Raw genomic sequence first — 10,182 nt, 5'->3', positions numbered from 1 at the left:
AAGTGATTCTCCGTCATGCCTCATATGTAACAATGTGCCAAATTACTAAAGTAGAAACAACCATAATCTGAAAAAACACTTCCCCGATTTCATCTTGAAGTCAACCTCCATTTTCATCATACGAGATCAGTTTTATTTGTGGCAGCTTCTGCTTGAAAAGGAAGTGTTGTTGATATAACAATGTACTTCTGCACTGGGATCAAAGGGTACACTCAGACACTGGGCCGTCTTAAGAACTGCTGGGGCTAAGCAGGGTCCTGAAACCCTCAGTGACGCACAGGCATTCACAGGTGTTTTTGCTGTAATGGTGTACATGTGATATACACTCCTGAAAACGTTGAGTTCTCTAAATCCTGGAATCAAAACAACAAAGTTTGCAAAGAAAATATAGTTGGTGCAAACCACTCAAAATCTATGGAACTTGATAATTAGGATACTACCTAAATAAATAACAACTAGCACACTTTAAAATGAATATACTAGCACAATTTTTAAAAAGATGGTACTGTGAACCAAAGCATCGCTGGTTTGATTCCCAGTCAGGGCACATGCCTGGGTTGCAAGCCAGGTCCCTGGTGAGGGGCCCCCAAGAGGCAACCATTTCTCTTCCCCTCTTTCTCCTTCCCTTCCCCTCTCTCTAAAAATAAATAAAATCTTTTAAAAAAAATAAAAAGGGATGATACATTCCCAATAAAAAGTAAATATAGTAAGTATGAAATTGAAACTTAAAAAATTCAAATTATTTTTATAAAAGGGGCTTTAGTTAGATAAAAGATGGTTACAGATTTTTTTGGTCTTCCTCCCACTGGCAAGCAGAGTCTAGTTCCCTCCCCCTGAATCGGAACTGGCCCTAGCGACCCCCCTGGTCAATAGTACAGATAAAGTGATGTTCCAGGACTTCTGAGGTTAGATTGTAAGAACACTTGGAGCTTCCAGCACAACCTTTGGGGATGTTGGCACTGGAAGAAGTCAACTGCTGTGTAAGAAGTTCAACCACCCAGAGATCAACGTGCTGTGAGGAAGCCCGAGCCATTCACGTGGAGGGATGAGGAGGGAAAGGGAGAGAGAAACTCAGCCTGCCCCCAGCTATTTCAGCTCACCAATCTACCAGACAAAAGTGCCAAAACAATGGAATGGTTAAAGGAAAGTCTTTACATTGTGCAGAGACAATTGAATATCCACATGTAAAACACACACTTAGGTCCTTACTTCATACTATACACAAGAGAATGAAAAGACAACTCCCTAACTGAAATATCATATGTGCAAATCACATATCTGAAAGAAAATCTGTGCCCAGCATATATAAAGAACTCTTAATGCTCAACTACACAAAGCAAATAGCCCAGTAAGCAAATGGGCAATATTTGCAGAGACATTTTCTCATGGCAAATAAGTACATGAAAAGATGCTCATCATCATTAGTTATTAGGGAAATGCAAATTAAAAAGACACTGAGAAACCAGTGCAGTACCTTTTAGAATGACTAAATTAATACAACAAAGAGAGAACACCAAGTGATGGAGATGAACATACCATCCTCACAATTATCACTATTTTAGCACATTGCCTGTGTTATTATTTATGTACCATTTAAAAAATAATTCAGATCTAACATTAATGCCTACTTCACTATTACCTGGGAAATAATACCCCTGAAACCATAGATTCGATGTGCTGGTGTGGGTTTTTAAAAATGTCCACACATTTTTGACACACTTCCTTTTAAAAAGTGTAGGCTAATTTCTCTACCCTTATATGTCATTTGGAGTTATCAAACAGAATATAGTAACTTCTTCCTTGTTCTCTCTTTAGAGCACAAACCATGGGAAAACCTAGCTGGCGTAACAGGAGAGCAACCAAGTAACTCCACAGAGCACACGAGGCCTCCTCTCATGTCACGTGAGTAAGTCATCTTGCAAGAAGAAGAGCCCCAGTGAAGACGTCAGATGACTGCAGCTTCCGTCAACATCTGAACTGCAAGCTTATGAAATCTGGAGCTAGATCTGCGCAGCTAAGCTCCTCCCAAGTTCCTGACCAGCATAACTTATAAGATAATAAATGTTGGTTGTTTAGCTACTAAGTTTTGCAGTAATCTTTTATATAATAATAGATCATTGTTGTCGTCAGTTTGGGCTGCCATGGTCAGACTGGGTGACTTAAATGACAAACATTTATTTGTCACAGCTCTGAAGGCTGGAGAGTCCAAGGTCAGGGTACCAGCAGAGGTGGGGTCTGGGAAGAGCCAGGCCCTGGTTCACAGAAGGCTGTGTTCTCCCTGTGTCCTCATCACATGACAGAGAGAGGTGAGAGCAAGAGCCTGCACACATGCTCTGGGCTCTTCCTTCCCCTGCAAAAGCACTGACACCACCATGAGGGCTCCACCCCTATGACCTCAACCAAACTAATTACCTCCCAAAGCCCCATCTCCAAATACCATCCCACTAGGGACTAGGCTTCAGCATATGAAGGGGGAGGGGCACAGACATTCAGTCCATAACAATATGGTTACATATCTCTCCAGTAGACATGATAGAGTATAACCAAAAGGCCTTTTTCAATAGGGGTTATATGTAAGAATTAAGCAGAAAATTATTTGAGCGACTACTTTCTTGAAGTCACTAGGATGTACGCTGTGTGCCCAAGGATGTACGTAGCTAGAACTGTATACACTAAGTGCATAGGTAAGAAGGTAATTCATTATGCACAACAGATGTTCTAGAAGAACACCAGGGTTTGATGCTCTCAGTGAACATCAAAAGACCTTGAGAGAGGGCCATTGCATGGACACTAGAACTAGACTGTATTGTAGTCCCCCCTTATTTGAGGTTTTATTCCTATCTAAAAATAGTACATGAAAAAATCCAGAAATAAACAATTCATAAGTTTTGACCAGCACACTGTTCTGAGGAGCATGATGAAATCCTGCCTTCTCCCGCTCCATCTGACCGGACGTGAATCATCCCTTCGCCCAGTGAATCCATGCTGGGATGCTCTCCATGTTAGTGCCGGAGCAGCCGTCTAGGTTACTGGGCCAGCTGTTGTGGTATCACAGTGCTTCTGTTCAAATCACCCTCATTGTATTTACTAAGAGTCGCAGGGCTTAAGAGTAGTGACACTGATTTGGATATGCCAAAGAAAAGCCATAAAGTGCCTGTTACTTCAGTACCATCAGAAGGCCAGTAGTGGCTTTCCACTGTGTTGCAATGCCTTTGTCATTCACCTCACTTCGTCTCCTCCCACAGGCATTCTATCATCTTGCGCTGTCACAGGAAGGGTGAATGCTGTGCAATAAGACATTTGGAGATCAAGGGAGAGACAACTTTTATGTAATAATATGCATTATAATATGCATATTGTTATTGCATTAGTGTATTGTTATCATTGTTCTGTTTTATTGTTGTTATTGTTAATCTCTTACTGTACCTAATTTATAAATTAATCTTTAGCATAGGCAGATATGTATAGAAAAACATGGCATATATAGATTTGGTATTATTGGTTTCAGGCATCCAGTGGGGTCTTGGAATGTATCTCCCACCTGTAAGCGGGGCCTCCTGTATAGGTTCAGGTCCAGGCTTTCTTTCTCCGTAACCTCCTGAATAGCCAGGGACAGATCACTTGATTTCTCTGTGCCTTAGTTTCCTCATTTGTAACAGGGGATAATAATATTACCTACTCTCTTCCTTGAGTTATGAGGATTAAATGAGTTCATATCTATGTTACAAGATCAGCACATAGTAAATGTGATTTAAATGTAAGTCATTATTTTTGTAAACACTTAAGTATTAAAATGGTAAATATTTGTTAACGTGTCACCTAAAAATCATCTTGCATTACATTAGTGGTATATACTGCCCACTAACCCAGGTGATAAATGACTCCCTTCCCCCTACTGCTAGTCCTCTTGCCTGAGGTTTTTCAAAATGCTGCATTAAATCTTCCAAGCTGCTAGAATCAATTCAGTAAGAAAGTGCTTCTGCTCGGGAAACCCCAGGAACTGCCATCCCCAACCTGCACAGATGAACAGGGAGAATTATGGGTTTGCAGCACACAGTGAGGAAGGGGGAATACAAGAGAGCCCAGGTTTAGAATTTTCACTGACCCCAAATGAGCTCTGAGCCACAGAAGGAGCAGAAATTGTCTGCCTCTTTCTGTCATTTCTCCTGAGCACTGATTCTAAACTTGAAATTAAATAGAAGTTAAACTCCAAACAGAATTGACCTTCTAAACTTCAAGTGCATACATAGCATGGGTTCAATATAAGCTTGAAAGAGATACTGGCACGTATCTCTGAGTTACTGACAGCCTGGCTCCTGGAGAGTGGTTTATATACAGGGAGAGCCTGACCCAGGGTCTTAATGTAATAACTATCATAGATTAAATGTACCTACTTATCTGTAATGTAAGAATAATCCTGTGATTTAGCTGCTGATAATACTTGTTTGGTGGATGAGAGCCATGTTACAACTGTGTTTGAAAAGAATTTTAAACTAACCCTACTGTGGGCAGGGCCCTTGGTGGGCACTTGAGTGCTAGTTTGAAGGAAAAAAATGTGTGTAAGAAGCATGTGATGTTTTTGCAGTGGTTTGAGGGCTGGGTTTGGTAATTATACTCTCCAATGCAAAAACCCAATGTGGCATAATGAAAAACACACCTCTGTTCTGCTTCCAAAGCGAATTCCAAATGCAGGACGGCCTTTGCCCAGGCTGACTGTGTTCCATGGAGTGTGCCCGTGCTCCACTTCTGTGTCTGTGAGAGCAACCGGATGAAAATAAGAGACGTAAAAATGGGCCGCCTACTCCCTTTTGTTCCTGTGAAGTCTGTGCCTCTAAGCTACCCCTCCTCATCACCCTGATTGCTCAATCGACCTATTTGAAAACACACACAAAACCAGTCTTAATAGAAGGAAAAGTAGTGGTGTGGGTAGCAAATCAACTGTGTAGTTCAAATCCTCATCACAATAAAATATTGTTCATTAAGTACCCTGCAGAGTTATAAAAAGGATGGTTTGTGCCGGGTAGGAATAAAAAGACAGCAAGGAATTGTAGAGTTCAGTGCAAAAGTCCTTTCTTGCTACAAGATTGGTATTGAAGCCCTCTCTTCAACATTGAATATTTGGCTACAGGAATTCAGAACAACCAAAAATAGACTCATGGATTTTGAACCACATATTATGAATATTCATAACATCTGTCTTCCCTTTATCTAATAGCATTTGCTAATCAAAAGGGGAGATATGTTCAGTCTTTCTGTATGAGAATCAGTGGATATAAAAATATCAGGTACTCCCCTGGGTGGCCTACATGGAAGACATACATTATTCACTGTTTACATATTTTTGAGGGGCTTATCAACTAGGTTATGGGGTGCTATTCTTGTTATATTCTCTTGAGGGTTACTCAGTGGGGAAATTCCTCTCAGAAGTCAGTATCTGGAATGATTGTAATCTTTATGAACAACTTTCATAAAAAGGTTTTATTTTTTTGCTTTTGTTACTAGGCAGCTCAGTATTTCACAATTTGTACTGAACTTTTAGATACCATTTTGTGTAATAATGTTATCCCTGGTTTTTCATCTTATTCATCCAACTTTAATTTCCCCTTTTCCACAATTTCTTTACCTGTACTTTTTATCTTACACTATAGTTTTGGATATATATTTTGGATTTAAATTTCTAAAAAAGGTGACTATTTTTTTCACCAGTTATGCTGACCAGAGAAGAACCATTGCTTTCTTTGCCATATGACATATTTTAGAAGATATCAGCCCAGTGGTCCTGGATATATTTTGGTTTATCTTTTCTTTTTTGTCATAACAATTGTTGCCATTTATTGAATTCTTACTGTGGTCCAAGTACTTTTTTATTTCCAAAAATATGGAATGCTTCATGAATTTGCACGTCACCCTTGCACATGGCCATGCTAATCTTTTCTGCATCATTCCAATTTTAGTGTATATGCTGCAAAAGTAAGCACTATTTTAGTGTATTTTAAATGTTCCCAGCAGGTTCTAACATCAAACATCGTTTGGTTGGTTACTTTCTTCCTTGGTGTGCCTGGTTAGAATTAATGTTCCTTTTGACCCCACTTTCCCTCTCCCATACTTCTACCTCTTAACTATCATATACTTAGATGTTTGTGCTCTTCCTGAGCATTGCCTCAAAACCACAATCATACAAAGACAGACATAAGGCCCAAACCAAACAACAAACAAACAAACTACCCTATCTCCATCAGCAGCACCATATAAGCCAATTTAAAAAACCAATAATAAAATGAGAAAAATGTCTGCAATATATGACCACAGGTAAATTTTGCTAATATATGAATTTGTTAAGAAAAAAAAGAAAAAAAGTACTGAAAAAATTAATTAAAGGCATGAATAAGAAGTTGACTAAAAAGAATATGAATGAACAAGTAATGTATTAAGTTGAAACTTACTAATTATTTAAAAATGTAAATTAAGACTATATTAACTCCTCATTGGAGCTGTTGTTTGCATATATCTTCTCCTATTTGGTTGGTTGACTTTTTGTTTTGTTGATGGTTTCTTTTGCTGTGCAGAAGCTTTTTAGTTTGAAATACTCCTATTCATTTATTTTTGCCTTTACTTCCCTTGCCTTTGGGGTCAAATTCATAAAATCTTCTCTAAGACTGAGGTCCCTAAGTTTAGTACCTATGTTTTCTTGTATATAATTTGTTTCAGACCTTTTATTTAAGTCTTTGATCCATCTTGAATTAATTTTTGTACATGGAGACAAACTGTAGTCTAGTTTTATTCTTTTGCACGTGGCTCTCTGGTTTTCCCAGCATCATTTATTGAAGAGACTTTCTTTTCTCCATTGTATGTTTTTGGTTTCTTTGTCAAAATTACTTGCCCATATACATGTGGTTTTATTTTTGGGCTCTCAGTTCTGTTCCATTGGTCTGTGTGTCTGTTTTTCTGCCAATACCATGCTGTTTTGATTATCATAGCTCTGTAGTATAATTTGAAGTCAGGTAGTGTGATACCTCTAGCTTCATCCTTTTTTTTCCTCATGGTTGTTTTGGCTATTAAGGGTCTTTTGTGGTTCCATATAAATTTGATGATTTTTTCTTAAATGTCATTGGGATTTTGATGGGGATTGCATTAAATTTGTATATTGCTTTGAATAAGATGGATATTTTAACTATGTTGATTCTTCCAATCATGAACACAGAATATCTTTCCATTTCATTGTGTCTTTTTCAATCTCTTTTAATAATGCTGTGTAGTTTTCAGTACATAGATCCTTCACATCCTTTGTTGAGTTTATTCCTAGAAAGTTTATTCTTTTTGTTGCAATTGCAAAAGGAATTGGCTTTTTTCCTTTCCTTTTCTGTAAATTTCATTGTTAGTATATAGGAATATCTACTAGCGGTGGATTTTATACCTTGATTTTGTATTCAGTAAATTTACTGTATCTGTTTATTGTTTCAAATAGTTTTTTGGTGGGGTCTTTATGGATTTCTATACAAAGAATCATGTCATCTGTTAAAAGTGACACTTTTACTGTTAATATCCAAAAATATCTAAAAAACTCATACAACTGAACACCAAACAAACAAGTGACCCAATTAAAGAATGGGCAGAGGACCTCAACAGACATTTCTTCCAAGAAGACATACATATGGCCAACAGATATATAAAAAGATGCTCAACTCCTCTAGCTATTAGGGAAATGCAGATCAAAACTATAATGAGATACCACCTCATAGCTGTTTACATGGCTATTATCAACAAGACAAGTAATAAGTGTTGAAGAGATTGTAGAGAAAAAAAAAACCTCATTCACTGCTGATAGGAATATAAACTGATGTAGTCACTATGGAAAAACATATGGAAGTTTCTCAGAAAAATAAGAATACAGTGGCCATGTGACCAGCAATTCCTCTTCTGGGTATCTACCCCCAAAATTTGAAAACATTTATTTGCAAAGATACGTGCACCATTATGTTCACTGCAGCATTATTACTAGTGGCCAAAACATGGAAACAACCAAAATATCCCTCAATAGATGATTGGATGAAGAAGATGTGATACATATATACAGTGGAATACTACTCAGCCATAAAAAATGAAATATTACCATTTATACTAACATGGATGAACTTTGAGAATATGATATTAAGTGAAATAACCCAGTTAGAAAAAGCTTAGAACCATATGATTTCACTCATATGCAGGATATAAAACTGAAACTCATAGACACAGACAACAGGATGGTGGTTTCCAGAGGGAAGGGGGTGGAGGGGGAGTGAAGGTTAAAGGGGGCCAAACATGTGGTGGTGGTGGGCACACAATGCAATATACAGATCATGTATCACAGAAATGGGCACTTGAAAACTACATAATCTTATTAACTAACATCACCCCAGTAAATTTAATAAAATAAAAAAAGACCATACTGAGAGTTTTTTGCTTATCAGATTGGGAGGGAAAAATTATAAAACCTGATGGGAACGTGATTACATTTTCCTAGAAAAAAAAATTATGCTGAAGATGAAAAGCCTGTAACGCATTTTTAACTAACTCTCACACAGATCCGTAAGGAGACCGGTGCAGTTTGCGGTAGCGAGGAGCAGGAGACAACCCACACGTTCACCATCAGGGTGATGAGTAAGTGAAGCGCGTGCACACAGTGGAACACAGGCAGCAATGATAATAAATTAGCTATATTTTCATGGAGCATGAATATACCTCAAAATCACAGTATTTAGGGCTAATACATAGGAAACAAAATGAGTACAATTAGTACAGTGTTATCTGTATACATTGATATATACACACACACAATATGTACTTGTCTATATATTAAAAGCATATGTTGACACTACCACTATGAACTTTTTAAGGATATACATATTTCTACACAGAAAAATGGACAGTGAATTAAAAGGATATATAGTAAATACATGCAGATCGGTACCTGGGAGGGAGAAAGATGGAGGATAAAGAGAATAAAGGTAACATAAGTGCAATACAAAAGATGTCAGGCCTGGGCCAGCGAGCCATGAACTGAAGTGTATGAGAAACTCAGCTTTGGGCAGTTGAGGTGTCTGTCTGTGGAACTGGAAATTGTACTTAGGCTAGAATTTATTCAAAGACAATAATTAGTCTCTGTTCACCTTCTACCTTTTAAAAAACATAAGTAAAACATATTTCACAATAAAAAATCATCAATGTAAAGCCTGATTACTTTTCACACAGTGAACCCAAGTACGTAATCACCTCCCAGATGGAAAAACAGAACATTTTCCAGGCCTGGCCAGGGGGGTGCTCAGTTGGTTAGAGCGTTGTCCCAATATGCCACGCTTGCAGGTTTGACCCTTGGTCAGGGCACATAAAGGCACATACAAGAATCAACCAATGAATGCATGAATAAGTGGAACAACAAATATCCTCTCTCTCTCTCTCTCTTTCTCTCTTCCCCTCTCTCTCTCAAATCAACAAATAAAATTTTTTTAAAGAAAGAACAGTTTCACTCCTAGAAGCCTTTAGAGTTGCTGGTAGAGTCTCTACCAGCCCATCACTGGGTTTTATCAATAGCAACAACTGTTCTCATTTCCCTCAGGTTAGCTTTATCTGCGTTGGCCTTCCTATAAATGAAATTATGCAGTACATACTCTTTTGTGTCTGCTTCTTTCATACTCTAAAAAAATGGATTAATCTCATAAGTATACTAAAGAGACAGTATAATGTTTTAATGTCTAAAGATCACAGTATATTTTTTCTAATATTGATGAATCTTAGATCGCTCTCAGTTTTCTATTATAATGGATAAGGCTGATATGAACACTCCTGTCAAAGTCTTTTTGGACAGATGCATTTGAGTGCCAAGGAGAGGGATAGCTGGGTCATCAGATTTGTATAGTATGAGATTTAGTAGATGCTGCCAGCCAATTTTTAGTTCCATTAGTAGTATTTGAGAGTTCGCTTGTTCCATATCATCACCAACATTTGGGAATTGCTAATTTAGCCATTCTGGTGGGTATCTTATTCTCATTTTTTTAAAAAATCAATTTCTGCATTTCATATAATTTTTTATCCAGGTTAGATTTCACTAACATTTCCTTCATTCTTTTAGTCACAAGTTCTGGTGCCATCCCATTGTACCTACTAGTGAACCAAGTGCGGATCAATGGTTCTGCCTTCTCTGCC

General features: G+C 37.8%; 1 non-coding gene across 1 annotated transcript; it reads right to left on the bottom strand.

Annotated features, from left to right (window-relative positions):
• Positions 1-5,872: 5,872 nt before the first annotated feature.
• On the bottom strand, positions 5,873-5,978 carry LOC114495778. Its single transcript, XR_003684454.1, has one exon. It is a non-coding gene; the product is annotated as a U6 spliceosomal RNA (small nuclear RNA).
• Positions 5,979-10,182: the final 4,204 nt, after the last annotated feature.

The sequence above is a fragment of the Phyllostomus discolor genome, chromosome 4 (assembly GCF_004126475.2).
Source record: "Phyllostomus discolor isolate MPI-MPIP mPhyDis1 chromosome 4, mPhyDis1.pri.v3, whole genome shotgun sequence".
Taxonomy (NCBI): Eukaryota; Metazoa; Chordata; class Mammalia; order Chiroptera; family Phyllostomidae; genus Phyllostomus; species Phyllostomus discolor.
This window is presented reverse-complemented; position numbering and strand designations above follow the sequence as displayed.